The sequence below is a fragment of the Nycticebus coucang genome, chromosome 1 (genome assembly GCF_027406575.1).
Source record: "Nycticebus coucang isolate mNycCou1 chromosome 1, mNycCou1.pri, whole genome shotgun sequence".
Lineage (NCBI taxonomy): Eukaryota > Metazoa > Chordata > Mammalia > Primates > Lorisidae > Nycticebus > Nycticebus coucang.
In genome coordinates this window covers 146,904,483-146,921,653 of record NC_069780.1, presented here as the reverse complement: position 1 = coordinate 146,921,653, position 17,171 = coordinate 146,904,483, and the positions used below count along the sequence as shown (strand labels likewise).

The following is a 17,171-nucleotide window of genomic DNA, read 5'->3' as shown; positions in this document are numbered from 1 at the left end:
GTGTCCAACATTACAGTTGAAGGATTCTAGATCTTAGATGTTTTTTAGCTATAACAACATGAAAATATACATATATATTTTATAGTAGTCTAAGTAAATTTAAATGTTTCAGGTCTTTGAGATCTTGTGATCTGAGAAATTCTTCATTTAAACTGTTATTGATGTCTTGTCTTCATTGAGGATGTTTTGATTTGTCATAGTCTTCCCTTATGGACAGTTTTGTTGGAGAAATGTAGCACTTAAGACATATGTTGTGTAAAGAAAAGTAATAATTTATTGCAATTCCAGGCCTGATGCTTATGTTTTAAATTTTAAGCTTCTCTTTTCAATCGCCTAATAAAAGAGGGGATGGAGGGAAGAAGGAAGAGAAGGAGAGAAAGAGTTATGGAAAAAATGAGTACTATGATAGGAAAATATTGCTGTGAGAGTTTAGAAGTTGTATATTTGTTTCTTCTAGTGCTAGGAAAAACTAAAAAACAAAACAAGCTGTGGTTCTAGAAAGTTAAGTAGGGTTTTTTTTTTTTTTTTTTTTGATACAGAATCTCCCTTTGTCGCCCTGGGTAGAGTGCAGTGGTGTCATAGCTCACAGCAACCTCAAACTCTTGGGCTCAAGTGGTCTTCTTACCTCAGCCTCTCCCAAGTAGCTACCGGTGCCCGTGACAAGGCCAGCTATTTTTAGAGATGGGGTCTCGCTCTTGCTCAAACTCCTGAGCTCAGGCAATCCACCTGTTTTGACCCCCCAGAAAGTAGGAATTTTTTAAATGGAAAAGGAGGGAAAGGGAATCGAGGACATACTCTAGAAAGACAGGGTGGTATAAATTGGTTCTGTACTTATAGGTGCTCACATAGTATTTTTATTTGTCATTCTAGTACCTAAGATTTTAAAATAAGAAGTTCAGTAAATGTTTGATGATATCTTGCACAAAGCAATATGCTAGGAGATGTAGAGAATACAAAAATAAGTCAGATAGAATCCTGTCCTCTTGAGCAGTATGACGCAGTCAACAGACTGTAGAATTGACAGCTAGTCCGAAATGAATTCTAGCTCAACTCCTCATTGATTCTGGGATTCATTCACAGGTTTTATTGACTACTTTGTGCCAGGTATTATTCTAAGTGCTGGGTTACTTTGGTGCACCACATATAAAATGTACGTGTTCTCTGTGACATGCTTATGTTAGAATATGAGACAAATTTATAGATAATATATATCAGACCGTGATAAATACCGAGAAGAAACAGACTGGGATATGTGGGAAGCTAGATGGGGAGAGGGACATGTGAATTTTGCTTTTAATTGAATGATCAGAAAAAGCCCTACGGCAAGAATTAGAAAGAAGAAGGCTTAATGCTGGACTTCAGTGAACAGAGAGGAGTGATACGAAATGAGATCAGAGGTTATCTAAGGCCAGATCAAGTGGAGCGCATTGATTCTGATAATGGGTTTGGTTTTTATTCTAAATGTATTTGGAAGCTTTTGACAGATTTCAAGTCATGGAGATTAATATGATTTGGTTTCCCATTTAGCCTTTTAGATTTTTAAAAAACCAGCCTTTTTGTCTTGTTTGTTTTGTAAAATTTAGTGTCCACAATGGGAGTGGAGAACAGGTCAAGCCGTTTGGTTTTTTGTTTGTTTGTATAATCTGGGAAACAAAAAATACAAAAATAAAATTGGTGCATGCTAATAATCTCAATATTGTTAGTATTTTCCCCACTAGACTAAGTGTTCCTTGAAGACAGATTTTAATTTTTTTTTTTAATTTATGTATTTTTTGAAAAAAGCCTACAGCATCTGGTATTCCCAAGTGGTCTCCCAATCAAGTACTAACCAGGCTCAACCCTGCTTAGCTTCCGAGATCAGATGAGATCTGGAGAGTTCAGGGTGTTATGGCCGTAGACTGAAGACAGATTTTATATCTTTTTATTTTTGTATCCTTGGCATTTTGTATCCTTGTAACTAGCACTTCTGTAGGCGAATGACACTCTGCCTAAGGAAGAGCACATGAGGGCTGTATGAGCAAGTGTCGGTAGCCAAAGAGAGAAACATGGAAGGAGCTGTTTCAGATCAGACACGTAAGAAGTTAAAGCTTTTCTGAGATGAAGTGGGTTACCCATAGCTCTGACCCCCAGTAGTCCGGTCAACCCCTAGAACCCTCTGGGCACTGGAACGTTAACTCCTATATGGCTTTAAAATATACTTTCACTTCAACAGGACTTGTATGTGTATTCTTTTATTCAAAAGAATATTTATTTGAAAACTATATTTAGCACATAATTTCTCATTCTTGGGGATGTGTCTAGAGAATATACTAGAGTATTGCTTTCTGATTAGATAGTATTTTATTAAAACTGATAGTTTTATTTACACACAGATATATACAGATAGCAAAGGTATTTACAAACATTCTTATTTAATAACACCTAAAATTTGTATGGAGCTTCACAGCCTTCAGAATATTTCATTTATACCTTTCTCTGTAGAGAAAATAACATTGAACATGGCCTGGAAGAATGGGGGGTTGCATTTGCATCCAAAGCTTTTTGTGAACTACCTTTATTGTCTCTCTCATCAGCCTTTCCTTTTTTACTATTTATTTTCATTTGTGTGTCTTTTATTTCATTTTTTTTATTTCTGCTGTTTATGTCTTTGTATGTTATCATTTCTAGGGGCATATACATCATTTACTGTGGTCTTTACTGTAATACTAATCAGTGGCTGGTATCATAAGTCTCTTGTGAAATTTTCAGATCATAGAATACCTTTAGGTGTTAAAAGATAAAAGTATTCTGATGCTAAACAAGTTTGAGTAATGATTTGCTTAACAGTTAATCAGTTTATCTAACAAAATGTTATCTTGCAAAATGTAGAACTTCTAGAGCTTTTAATTTGCTGTTACGCACTGGGAATCTCCAAGAGAGAAAATGAGGATATAGCAAATAAGATACAGTATGTAACATCTTCTAAACTAATTTAACTAAGAAAATTTCTACTTCTACTCTCTACTCACAGATTTATGGTAATGATAGTGAGAAAACTTGTGGACCCTTTATATCAGAATTAAATTGGATTAATTAAGTTAAAAGGTGATGTAAGTTTCAATATTCCTAGGACCTACTAAAACAAAATCTCAGGGAAATAAGATAAATGTCTTCTACTTTTTCTTTTCCCATCTCTTCAGTAACTGGGCTGATTGGAGCTTTATTGTCAGTTGTGTCTTGGTCCTATGGTACATTTTAAGGCCACGGAATTCACTCTCATGGCTTCAGTATTAATTGTGCATTAGATCCATTCCCCCATTTTCTGATTCCAGACACTTAAAAGACAATAGCTTTCAGTCAGATACTTCATGGGTCCTCACACTCATCTGACCTCAGCATTCCCTTCTTCCAAACTATTCCCTTCCTCCAACAACCAAGACAGAACAACAAACTGCATTTCCTCTAATATTCTGTCTTCAGTGATGCCCAGCCCCACCTGACAGGATGTCCAAGCCAGAAACCTGAGATTCAGGCTCGACTCTTCTGACTTACTTCCAATGTTCCTTCAATCACCAGGTCTGTCAATAACACTTTCTAACTGGCTCTTGAATTCTTGTACTTCTTTCTGTTTTTAATACCCTACCCTGGACGAGGCCTCTTCACTTTCTCCTGAACTACATACAACTGCCTCTTACTTGATTTTCTGTTTCTAACTTTGCTCTCCCCTAATTCAGGCTCCACACTCTGGTCTTAGTAAGATTTCTAAATTTCAAATCTTATTATATCATGGAATTTCTTTAATTTAGTGACTTCATACCATCCTTGGGATTAAGTCCAGACTGCTGAATTTAAGAGGCATTACACAGGAGATAAGCTCCCTGTCTCCCTGAAAAGTATTGTCTCATCCCATTCTTCCTTTTCTCTCTAGCCTTCATCTCACTAGAAATAAAATTCCTTTTCCCTTGACTGTAACTGCCTTCCTGTTCTCTTTCTTTTCTTTCTGCCTTCAACCCTTCATCTAAGTAACTACTCATCTTTTACCTCCCTAAGTACATCTTCCCCAGGGAGGCCTTCCTTACTTTCTAGACCACATTCGTATCCTCAGCTATATGTTCTCGTAGTTCTTTTTTGTATTTGCCTCAGGACTCTTTGTTGTTGTTTTATATATATCTTTTTGTTTTTTTTTAATGGCTTGGCAATCTGTTTTATTTGTTGATTCTGGCTCCCTCTAAAGGCAAGGAAAGATGTTTATTCATTTAATGAGAACATTCCCCTTCATTCTGTTCAGTGATATTGGCCTGTAGTTGTCTTTTCTTTTTTTTCTTAAACTTAATTTTTATTAAATCACAAATGTATACATTTATGGTGTGTAATGTGATGATTTGATATACAATGTGGAATGCTTAAATCAGACTAATTAACATAACCATCACCTCACTTTTTTTTTATTGTTAAATCATAGCTGTGTACATTAGTGCAATCGCCTGTACCCATTCTAAGATGCACCATAGATGTGGCCCCACCCATTACCCTACCTTCACCAAAACCTCCCCCCTCCCTTCCCCTTCCTTGGCCCTTTCCCCATAGTCTTGTGCTATAGTTGGGTTATAGCCTTCATGTGAAAGCTATAATTTAGCTTCATAGTAGGGCTGAGTACATTGGATATTTTTTCTTCCATTCCTGAGATACTTTGCTAAGAAGAATATGTTCCAGCTCCATCCATGTAAACATGAAAGAGGTAAAGTCTCCATCTTTCTTTCAGGCTGCATAGTATTCCATGGTATACGTGTACCACAATTTGCTAGTCCATTCGTGGGTCAATGGAGTTGTTAAATAGGGAGTTTGTTAAATAGGGAGTTTGTTAAATAGGGAATCTTTTCCCCACTGAATGTTTTTAATTGGCTTGTCAAAGATCAAATAACGGTAAGTAGCTGGATCCATCTCTTGGTTCTCTATTCTGTTTCAGACATCTACTTCTCTGCTTTTGTGCCAGTACCATGCTGTTTTGATCACTATGGATTTATACTACAGTCTGAGGTCTGTTAGCGTGATGCCTCCTGCTTTGTTTTTATTGCTCAGTAATGTTTTGGCTATTCGATGTTTTTTCTGATTCCATATAAAACGAAGTATTATTTTTTCAAGATCTTTAAAGTATGACAATGGAGCTTTAATAGGAATTGCATTAAAATTATATATTGCTTTGGGCAGTATGGACATTTTAACAATGTTGATTCTTCCCAGCCATGAGCATGGTATGTTTTTCCATCTGTTAACATCTTCGGCTGTTTCTTTTCTTAGCGTTTCATAGTTCTCTTTGTAGAGATCTTTCACGTCCTTTGTTAGGTATACTCCCAAATATTTCATCTTCTTTGGCACTACTGTGAAAGGAATAGAATCCTTGACTGTTTGTTCGGCTTGGTTGTTGTTGGTATATATAAAGGCTACAGATTTATGGGTGTTGATTTTGTAGCCTGAGACATTGCTATATTCCTTGATCACTTCTAAAAGTTTTGTAGTAGAATCCCTAGTGTTTTCCAGATATACGATCATATCATCTGCGAAGAGTGAAAGTTTGATCTCTTCTGACCCTATGTGGATACCCTTGATCGCCTTTTCTTCCCTAATTGCAATGGTTAAAACTTCCATTACAATGTTAAAGAACAATGGAGACGTTGGGCAACCTTGCCTGATTCCTGATCTAAGTGGAAATGATTTCAATTTAACTCCATTCAATACGATATTGGCTGCACCTCACTTACTTTTGTGGTAAGACATTTAGTCGTTTTGAAATGTACCCTTGCATTGTTCACATTACATGAGATCCCGCCAAATATTACCCTCCACTCTCTCTCTACTTTTCTCCTTTCTGGACTATATTTGTGTTTTATCATTTGTCTGAATGTCTTTGTGGGCAAGAGATTTGAATAGAAACTTCTCTGAAGATGACAGGCAAATGGCCAAAACAAACACATGAAAAAATGCTCATCATCTTTAATCATCAGAGAAATGCAAATCAAAACCACTTTGAGATATCACCTAACTCCAGTAAGATTAGCCCATATCACAAAATCCCAAAGCTGCAGGTATTGGCGAGGATGTGGAGAAAAGGGAACACTTCTGTACTGCTGGTAGGACTGCAAACTTAATATGGCCTTTTGGGAAAGAAGTATGGAGAATTCTCAAGGAACTAGAAGTTGATGTACTGTTTGATCCTGCAATTCCATTACTAGATATCTGCCCAGATGAACAAAAATCACTTTGCAACAAACACATTTGTACCAGAATGTTCATTGCAGCCCAATTCATAATCGCCACATTGTGGAAGCAGCCCACATCCCCATCAACCCATGAATGGTTTAACAAATTGTATTATATGTATACCAGGAATACTGTTCAGCCATAAAAAGATGGCGACTTTACATCCTTTATGTTTACCTGGATGGAGTTGGAACATCTTCTTCTTGGTAAAGAATCTCAAGAATGGGAAAAAAGTATCCAGTATACTCAATACTATTATGAAACCAATATATAATCACGTATTTTATTTTGGTGGTTGCTTTTCATGTGGGCCTGCTATGGCTGATGTTGTTTGCCTCCCATTATATATTCATCCCTTCTTTTTTCATATTAAGTACTCTCATTTTTAGCTGGGCATGTTGCCACATACTGAATGCCACTCCCTCTTTTCCCTTATGATTAAATTTGGGAAATGAAATGTAAATTGTGTAAGACTTATGTATTGTATCAGTAAAGGGAAAGGGCATTCTCTTCTTTGACCCTTCCTCTTTCTGCTGGCTAGATTGTGAAAGTGCTGGCTGGCCTTCCAGATGCCATCCTTGGTCATGAGATTATATCTACTACCATTATGAGCCCTGAACCTCATATTCTCCATATTCTCTTTATGTGACAGACATAAACATCTGTCTTGTTTAAGCTAGTATTACTTCATTATGTATTTTTACCTTCTGATATAGTTGCTTTTCATCTGAGTCTTTTCCTATGTTTGGATAATTCTGTACCTTCCAAGTCTTATTAGGAGATGGAGCTTCCCTCCACCAGTAGAATAGCTATAGATTCACTCCCCCAGCTTCCCTTGTAGTCAGAGTGTGGACATCTGATCTGGAAATAGCTGATGTGAAGTATCTACTCCACTTTTAAATTTTGAATTAGTGATACCAGTACGTGGAGACAGCAGAGAATTCTTCCTGGCAGTTCAGTTATAGTTGGGTAGGACTTAGGGAGGAGTGGGGGAGGGGAGCAGGGCACTCAGGCTTGAGGCATCATCTGTTATTTAGTGCCAGTGAGATTAGTGATACAACCCGTACCATCTAACACTTGGTGGTGGCAACCATGACGTGGGTCTTCACTGTACTAGTTCTTTGTCATCAGGTTTTGATGGTTTCCTTCTTCATTTTATAGCTTCTGAGCCTGTTTCTTCAGCCTCCCAACAATTCCATGAGCTATCCAACATTTTTTTTTTGGTTTAAACTAAGTAAGAAGTTAAAACAACTGATATAATTATTATTGGTTTTCCCTAGCAGATTCTAAATGCTGTGAGGGCTGTCTTACTTATGGGTACATCCCCACAGTGCCTAGCATCTCAAAGTATCTTACTGCAATGCCTGGCACATTAAGTATGTGTTCAGTATGTGTGTGTCGATATAGTGTTTATATTTGTATTTGTTTATAATATATATATATATAAACATGTAATTTAATGAACCAATCATCCATTTTTCCAATCTCAAGTTTCTTATTTACCCCCAGGAATTCTAGCTTCATTAATCTACTCAAATTGCACTTAGCAAGATTACTGTTGTAGCCTGTTTGCCAAATTTGGTGGATACTTTTCACTTTAACTAATCTAGAACTATGATGACACTATTTTTTTCTTGCTCCCATGTTAGCATTCTCACTATTCTTTTTCAGGCTTCTGAAACTATCCTCTGTTATCTGCTAGCTCTTACTTCTTTGTGTTGCCCCAGAATTCTTTCTTCAGCTTACCCACTCCTGTGGTTTTATTACTATACATGATGATGTTTTCCAAACCTTACCTTCTACTCAGACGTCTCTTCTGAGCTTCAGAGCACTATATCCAACTGCTTACTTGATAGTTCATCCAGATACTCTGCAAAACTCTCAAACTCTAAATGTGTACTAAATGAGTAACATGAATTTGTTGTTCTTTCCCAAAAGAGATATTGTATATATGGCTAAATCATTTGCTTAATCCAATTCTCAGTAGATTAACTGAGATTAAGTTAATATGCATGTGTAAATCCAGTTAAAATTCATTCTCAGATATTTTTTCCTGTTTTTTGTCTAGTACTTTATGATTTCCTATTGCTGTACAATTAAGACTATTTAAAATTCTAAAATTCTGTTTAGTATCAAGACGTTGCTATTGAATGTAGACATGAATAATAATATATCAGTATATTAGTTTTGCATGTTGAATAGGCCTAAATTGTAGAATACTTTTAGATATGTATTTTTCTACTTTGAGAAATCATTTTAATTACATTGTAAACAATTTTAATTTGCTATATTCATTTCATAGACTTTTTAGTCTTTTCAAAGTAGAGCTTCTAAGCTTTCAGAAGAACATAATAGAAAACATTTTTATAAGGAAATGGGGCAGAATAATTGAAAAAAATAGTCAAATTAAGTCACATATATATATATTTTTAGGACACATTAAAATTTGCTTTAATGCTTCTTTGGGGGAAAAAAACACACTTGTAGTCAATGAACAAGAAACATTTTTATGCTATTATTTGTATCTACCATGCCCTGAATTCATAGGGGAAGAGATTCTAGTAGCTCAGGGAGGCACCTTGCCATTGAATGTAACAAAGTGTTGATTGACTTTTGAATTCGTGGGAAATAGGTTCCAGCACCTTGTATTACTGTTACATGGGGACTATTGGTTATCCTGTGTGCTATGCTGTACACATATTATGCCATGAGCTCATGGGGAATAAATAGGTTCTTGTGCCTAAAAACATGGGTCCACTAGTACTCCTGTGTGCTATGTTATATGCTTATTATGCTATGAATTGATAGGGAATGGGTTCCAGGAGCTCAGGCTCCTTTCTGTTAGTTCTCACAAAGTGGGCTTCTCTGGGTGGCGCAGGCTGGCACTTCAGTTGAACCCAGGTACCTTTCTCTTTGGCTTCCTTCTTTTTCTCATCATTTTCCTTCACATGTTTCAGGAAGCTGTCTCACTCTTAGAGTGCTTAATATGCTCAATACGAACATTAATCCTCTTCACAAGGATCTTGCCCTTAACTTGCTTGTTTACAACAATGCCAACAGCATGCTGGGTAACATTGTAGACTCTTCCAGTTTTGCCATGGTAACATTTGTATGGCATGCCTTTTTGAACAGTACCCATTCCCTTGATGTCTACAATATCACCTTTCTTGTAGATTCGCATATATGTGGCCAAAGGAACAACTCCATGTTTTCTAAAAGGCCTAGAGAACATGTATCGGGTGCCTCTCCTCTTTCCCTTTGTGTTTGTCATTTTGGTGAATTACTGGAAGATGGCGTCTCCGGCCGAAAGGCAGTCACATATATTTCTTACATGGTAATTTCACCTATATCTCATCTGTTCACTTTGACTTTTTCAATTAAATGTTTTGCAAATTGTAGGAATAATTTGCTTTACTCAAATTATAACTTGCTCGGACTCTCTAGCAATGTGTAAATAGCATGACAGGGCAATTTCAGTTAGAAACCTCTCAAACACTTTGGTTACCTTGGAATAGAAAAACATCATATTGTGCTCAGTGCCTGTAGCTCATATGGCTAGGGCACCAGCCACATACACCAGAGCTGGCAGGTTCCAATCCAGCCCAGGCCCCCCAAACAACAATGACAACTATAACCAAAAAAAAAAAAAAATAGCCAGGCTTTGTGGCGGGTGCCTGTAGTTCCAGCTGCTTGGGAGACTGAGGCAAGAGAATTGCTTAAGCCCAAGAGTTTGAGGTTGCTGTGAGCTGTGACGTTATGGCACTCTACCAAGGGCGACAGCTTGAGACTCAAAAAAAAAGGAAAAGAAGAAAACCACACCATATTGGGGAACTATTAATATTAAGGCACATAAACAAATTAAAATGGTTGTTGCAAACATTCAACCAGTGGTGTTGAAAAATTATTAAAATTTGCAGAGTACCTTTTTTTATTTAGTCACCCCTAGGGAACAGCTAATGTATAAAAATATGTTAGTGTAGTTTTGTTCATTTGAAACTTTTAAGCTTAATTACGTTTTTTTTCAAACACCTTCTTTTATGGAAGAATAGTAGTATCTTTTGGATTTTAATTTTGTTTAATATCTTTTGTTCAAAGGTACATAAAAAGAAATTTTTCCCTTCGTAATAATTTCTTTCAACTTTCTTAAAATGAAGTATTTTCAAATTTTCCCTTTGTTGATATATTGACTAAATGTCCTGTACATTGTATAGTTGTATACTACATTATATACTGGATTATATTATAATTAATGTATTTATTTCTAACTAGTTGTTTTTTTCCTATTGGCCATCAGCCTAAATGTTTGAAGATTTTTTTTTTTTTATTGTTGGGGATTCATTGAGGGTACAGACCAAGTTACACTGATTGCATTTGTGGGGTAAAGTCCCTCTTATATTTGTGTCCTGGCTCCAAGAGGTGTGTCACACACCATGACCCCCCCACCCCTTCCCTCCTTCCCTCTCTCCGCTCCCCCATTCCCCCACCTCCCATGTATGAAGATTTTTAATATAGCCAGTGTTTTCATTTATTGTCATTAATATGACATTGATTGTGCTTCTTTTTTAATTTCAAAATATTAAGGGGGTAAAAATGTTCTTGTTGCATGAATACCTTCTACAATGCTTAACTTGGGGCTTTTAGTGTGCTCACATTCGAATAGTGTTCATTGCACCTGATATGTAAATTATTACCCTTCTCCTCCTCTCCCCTCTCCCTTCTTGATTTCTAGTGACCTTTATAGCTCTTTGTGCTTATGATAGAACTATTTATTCAACACCTTATGATATAGGCATTAAATAAAAAGGCAGATTATTTTTCCTCCAATTTCTTGCTCATTACCTCTTGAGACCAAATTGAAAGAAAGAAGCATCACAAGTGCTTGCTTCAGGAGCATATATACTAAAATTGGAATGATACAGAGAAGATTAGCATGGCCCCTGAGCAAGGATGACACACAAATTCGTGAAGGGTTCCATATTTAAAAAGGAAAAATAAGGAAGAAAGAACCATCACAAACAAGGTTGACTTTTGGGATATTGGCTTTGTTTTGCAGTAGACATGCCTAGGTATGAACTCCTACCCTGTTTCCCCGAAAATAAGACCTACTTACAGGAAAGATAAGACATCCCCTGAAAATAAGACCTAGCACATCTTTGGGAGCACACCTTAAAATAAGACACTGCCTTATTTTTGGGGAAACAGGGTATTAACTTTGAAAGTAAGTCATATCTAATGATAGAGTTAAAAAATATTTCTGTGATTGAAACAATGTGTACTTCTCTGGCACATTATTTTTAATTTAAAATGTTGTTTAATGTAACACCCAATTTCTTGTATTTCTATATTTCTGTCAACAGAAAAGAATCCAAACTCAGTAAAATAATTATGGAGAGCCACCCCAGGGAAGCCTTGAGCAAGTGTTCTTACTGTGGTTGGGTTACATTTTAATTTTATACATTTCAGGGAGACTGGAATTACATGTAAAGTCATAAATCAATACATGAAAGGTGTACATTGGTTTGGCCCCAAAAGGCAGGACATCTCAAGACAGGGCATTACAGATTATAGGTAGGTTTAAAGATTCCTTGATTGGTAATTGGTCAAAGAGAGAAGCTTTGTGGCAGGAGTCCTCAAACTTTTTAAACAGGGGGCCAGTTCACTGTCCCTCAGACTGTTGAAGGGCTGGACTATAGTTTAAAAAAAAACAAACCTATGAACAAATTCCTGTGCACACTGCACATATCTTATTTTGAAGTAAAAAAACAAAACAGGAACAGATACAATCACACGGCCTCATGTGGCCCGTGGTCTGCAGTTTGAGGACCCCTGAAAGGCTTGGAAGGTAGCCTTTGGAAAAGAAGGAAGTTTGTAAATCAGAGACATGCCACCAGATATATACCTGACATATACCCAGATTTAAGTGATCTTTTAAGTAGATTGGTGACCTACAAGTATAGTTTAAGCTTTGCCTTAGGTCTGTTAACAAGTTACAGAGGATATCTCTAAGAGGGGAAGGGGACATGAGAAGGCGTGTCTGACCTCCCTTCTCTTGTCCAGCAACTCAGCTTTAGGGCACTTCTGAGATCCCCTTGGCCAAGAGGGGGTCCATTCAGTCAAGTTGGGGGGCGGGGGCTTTTTTTTTTTTTTTAGTTAACAATTCAGAAGACTGTCACAGAAACATGATTGTTTAAATATTTCTGTGCCTTCTCCAGTACACAGAAATTTTTCTAATACTAGTGCACAGAAAAGTCTACATGTCAGAATAGCAATCAGTGCTATGAATTTCCAAACTCCTATTTAAGAGATATTTTACAATCTAAAGGGAAAGGGTTAAAATAAACAGTAATTATGGATTATATTCTAACAATTAAATGCATGGCTAAATTTTCTTAGAAAACATTCATATAGCGCAGCAGTTCTCAGCCTGTGGGTCGCAACCCGTAGAAACTGTATTAAAGGCTTGCAGCATTAGAAGGGTTCAGAACCACTGATAGAGTGGTAAAATGATTCACCTCTGGGATTTGACAAGGCACTCTTTTTATATAAAAAACAAAAAGTAGGGTGGCACCTGTGGCTCAATGGGTAGGGCGCCAGCCCCATATACTGAGGGTGGCGGGTTCAAACCCGGCCCTGGCCAAACTGCAACAAAAAAATACCCAGGTGTTGTGGCAGGTGCCTGTAGTCCCAGCTACTTGGGAGGCTGAGGCAAGAAAATCACCTAAACCCAGGAGTCGGAGGTTGCTGTGAGCTGTGACGCCACAGTACTCTACCAAGGGTGATAAAGTGAGACTCTGTCTCTAAAAAAGAAAAGTTAAACAAACAAACCAAAAAGTAGCAGAGCTAGGGAGTGAGGTGCTATGTGTAAGTTGGAGAAGCAAACAGCTGAAGTTATATAACAGCTATATCCTGGTGGGGGAAATAGAGCTAATTTCAAAGAAGTCCTGTGGGATGATTGTATGCATATTGAAATTATAATAATGGCATTTCTGGTAGGTGGCAGCCAAGGAGCATGAAAGCTGGTAGCAAATAACGATGTGGTAGGAAAACTATGTGATAACTGTCAGTGTGGAATTGGAGGCTTTCTTCTTTTTTTACTGATTTCATATTTTATCTCCCACACTAATATGTCTTGATCTGTATTTCTTAAGGTGGAGACAAATGCTTGCACAGTTACTATGGTTTCCTCTATTGCCAGGATAGGAGTCTCTCCAACAGATTCTCCCCAAAGCCTGGGAATCCTAAATCAAATGCTACTTTGTTTTTTAACATCTGAATGTCACCTGAAGTGGTTAAAGTTTATACAAATTTTAGATATGAACCTAGCTTATGAATCTTGACTGTAGTAAGGGAGTTTGAGTTTAGGGGCTAGTGAAGGTAAGGAGTGTCATTGGTTTTTAGCTGATGTTTTTTAAAAGATTATCGGTTACTTGTGCCTATGTAGCCTAGACCTAACACTGTACTGTTGTATCTAGGTTATCTGGCTCCTGGTGCCTGGTCACTCTTGATAAGGTCAAGATTATCCCAAAGAAAGTAGTTATACCTTGGTGTACATGTATTTAATTATTAGAATATAATCCATAATGATTGTTTTTTTAACCCTTTCTCTTTAGATTTTATTTTATTCATTCATTTATTTTTATTTTTATTTTTATTTTCTTTTTGAGATAGAGTCTCACTTTGTAGCCCTCAGTAGAGTGCCATGGCGTCATAGCTCACAGCAACCTTAAACTCTTGGGCTCAAGCAATTCTTTTGCCTTAGTCTCCTGAGTAGATGGGACTATAGGTACCCACCACAATACCTGGCTATTTTTAGAGACGTGGTCTCACTCTAGCTCAGGCTGGCCCAGAGTGCTGGGATTACAGGCGCAAGCCACTGTGCCCAGCTAGATTTTTAAATATCTTTTAATAGGAGCTTGGAAATTCACAGCATTGATTGCTATTCTGACATGTAGACTTTTCTGTGCACTGGTGTGGAAGGATTTCTGAGTACTGGAGAAGGCAGAGAAATATTTAAACAATCATGTTTCTGTGACCATCCTCTCAATTATGAACTAAAAAAAAATCTTAAGCAGCCCCCTCTCCCCGCCACTTGACTGAATGGACTCCCTCTTGGCCAAGGGGACCTCAGAAATTAATTCCCTAAATGAGATTGGCCTTATATTTTACTTACTGTCTTGTACTGCCTATTCTGATTTACATATCAGAGTATGCTAGTCTTCTAAACAGAGCTGAGACATTTCCCTTCTTTTTCTATTCTCTGGAACAAACTATGTAAGACAGGGCTACCTCTTCCTAAGTGTCCTAGACAATTTACCAGGTGGGCTTTTGGTCTTAGTGGTGCTTTTGATGGAAAGATTTCAGATTGTTAATTCAGAGTGTTTAATGGTTGCAGGTTTTAGTTTTCCTACTTCTTCTTTGATCTTTTTTGATAATGTATATATTTTAGAAAATTGTACAGTTTACATTTTCAAGGTTACCTAAAATTACAGTATAATTTCTTATGCTTTTACATGTATTTATGAATTCCTAGCATTGTTTAACTATACCTTTCCTTTAAACCTTGACCAATTAATAAGAAACTTGTTTATAATTCTTTTTAAAGAGCCAGCTTTTAGTGGTATAGTTTTTTTCTTGTGATTTATTTTCTATTTCATTAAGCATTAATTCTTCTCTTATTATTTCATATACTCTACTGTTTTTGTTTCCTTCTTATCCTCAAACCCCCACTGATATTATTTTTCTTATTTCTTGAATTAAATTTTAGATCATCAATTTTTAGTCTGCGGTTTTTTGAAATAAACATTTAAGGCTATGTGTGTTCTTGTAAATAATAGTTTAGGCACATCCCTGAATACTTGACATATTTATAATGTATTTATTAAATTTTAATTATCTTATAATTTCTATGTGAATTTTTCTTTGACCCATGAATTATTTTGAACTATTTTTTGTTCTTGTGTTTGCGTATATATATATGCCATATATGTTTTTTTGTTTGTTTTCATTTAGAGACAGAGTATTGCTATATTGCCCAGGCTGGCCTCAGACTCCTAGGTTCAAGCAGTCTTTTCACCTCAGCCTCCCAAGTAGCTGAGACTACAGGGACATACCACCATACTCGGCTTTAGTTTTTTTTGTTCTTTAAAAAATTTTCAAAGTATTGGTGTGGTGCTAATTCTATTACCTCTGCTGTGTCCTCACGTCTTCTCTTACTCTGTCCCTCCTGCCTCCCTCTTATAAGGACTCTTATGATTATATTGGGTCCTCCCACGTAAACCAGGATGATATCCCCACATCAAGGCCTTCAAGTTAATCATACCTACAAAGTTCTTTTTGTCATGTAAGGTAACATTCAGAGGTTCCAGAGATTATTAGTACATGACCATCATTAAAGGGGGGGACATTATTCTGTCTATCACAGTCATTATGGTTAGAGTTTGTTTATGTGATATACATACTCTTTGATATATTTGTTGAGACTGTCTTTGTTGCTTAGCATATGGTCAGTTTTTTTGTTTGTTTTTTTTTTTTTGAGACAGAGCCTCAAGCTGTCGCCCTGGGTAGAGTGCCGTGGCATCACAGCTCACAGCAACATCCAACTATCCAACTCCTGGGTTCAAGTGATTCACCTGACTCTGCCTCCCAAGTAGGGAGGTGCCTGCCTCCTACAGGCACCTGCCACAATGCCCAGCTATTTTTTGGTTGCAGCCGTCATTGTGGTTTGGCAGGCCCAGAACCTGCCAGTTCAGGTGTATGTGGCTGGCGCCTTAGCCGCTTGAGCCACAGGCACCAAGCCAGTATATGGTCAGTTTTTATAAAGATTCATAAGTGGTCTTCTGGTCCCCACCTCCCCATGCTGGTGCACCAGTGAGGGTTGGGCATGATGTTGGGCATGGGGCCTGCCCTGCATGTCTCTAGGTGTCCAGGGTACAGGTAGCAGTAATGCTAACACTAGCAAAGAAACTGAAGTGTGATGATGGTCTCAAAGGGTCCAGGATGTCAGGCACAGGGTACGACACCATTCAGAGGGTTTCTGTGAGAAACAAGTTGCTTCTTAAAGAAGTTGCAGAGCTTGAAGCTGATTTACCTTATACATGTAAAGTGTATTTTCCTAATCCTAACAAGCTTCATTGCTTTCAATTACCTATAACCCGAGATGAAGGTTACAACCAGGGTGGAAATTTTCAGTTTGAAACTGAAGTTCCTAATACATATGACATGGTACTTCCCAAAGAGAAATGCTTGACCAGGATCCGGTACCCCAACATCACAGAGATAGGTGAAATTTGTCTAAGTTTAGAGACTTAGAAAGAATACTTGAATGGTGGCACTGGCTGGGCTCCCACAGGAACACTGAAGGATGTTGTTTGGGGACTAAACTCTCTGTGTACTGATTTTTTTTTTTTTTTAATTTTGATGGACCATCGAATATTGAAGCTTTAAGAAATCATTTGTGGCACAAGGAGGGCTTCCAGAATAAAGTGGACAACTACAAGTTTTACACCAGATGATGAAGGGGAAGCTTGCAGTTTGTCTCTCAGATGAAACAGCAGAAGGCAGCCCCTCCCTCCCCTGTCGTCACGCTCCCTCTCAGTCCCACTGGATTGTCCCAGCCCTGCGACCATGTTGTCCTGAAGATCACTTCATGACTGCCCATTCATTGTAGATGGAGAGTTCAGCATAAATACAGCAAGAATATGTATTTGGGCTTCTAAAGAGTTGTCTGCTTACCTTAACATGTTTACTTTTTTGAAATTTTACTATATAGGTTGTACTTGAGAAGCTGTAATGAACTCAAAATTGAGGCTAGAGATTTCTTACCCTTTCCCGAAACAAAATTGTTTCCTGCACAAGTGAAGCTAATGATGTGTTCAGTGTAACTTGCAGATTGGCAATAAGAAACTCACTATAAACTGGGATTGGATGTAAATTCT

The 17,171-nt window shown here is 37.4% G+C and overlaps 1 protein-coding gene, 1 non-coding gene and 2 pseudogenes across 5 annotated transcripts in view; 3 read left to right on the top strand and 1 right to left on the bottom strand.

Annotated features, from left to right (window-relative positions):
* Positions 1 to 17,171, top strand: part of NDUFAF2 (NADH:ubiquinone oxidoreductase complex assembly factor 2) — a 278,588-nt gene that overhangs the window by 57,252 nt on the left and 204,165 nt on the right. The gene's annotated exons all lie outside the window — the stretch shown is intronic.
* LOC128592399 (uncharacterized) lies at positions 1,781 to 1,899 on the bottom strand (annotated as a pseudogene).
* LOC128592249 (U6 spliceosomal RNA) lies at positions 11,113 to 11,219 on the top strand. Its single transcript, XR_008381817.1, has one exon. It is a non-coding gene; the product is annotated as a U6 spliceosomal RNA (small nuclear RNA).
* LOC128584863 (NEDD8-conjugating enzyme UBE2F-like) lies at positions 16,180 to 16,748 on the top strand (annotated as a pseudogene).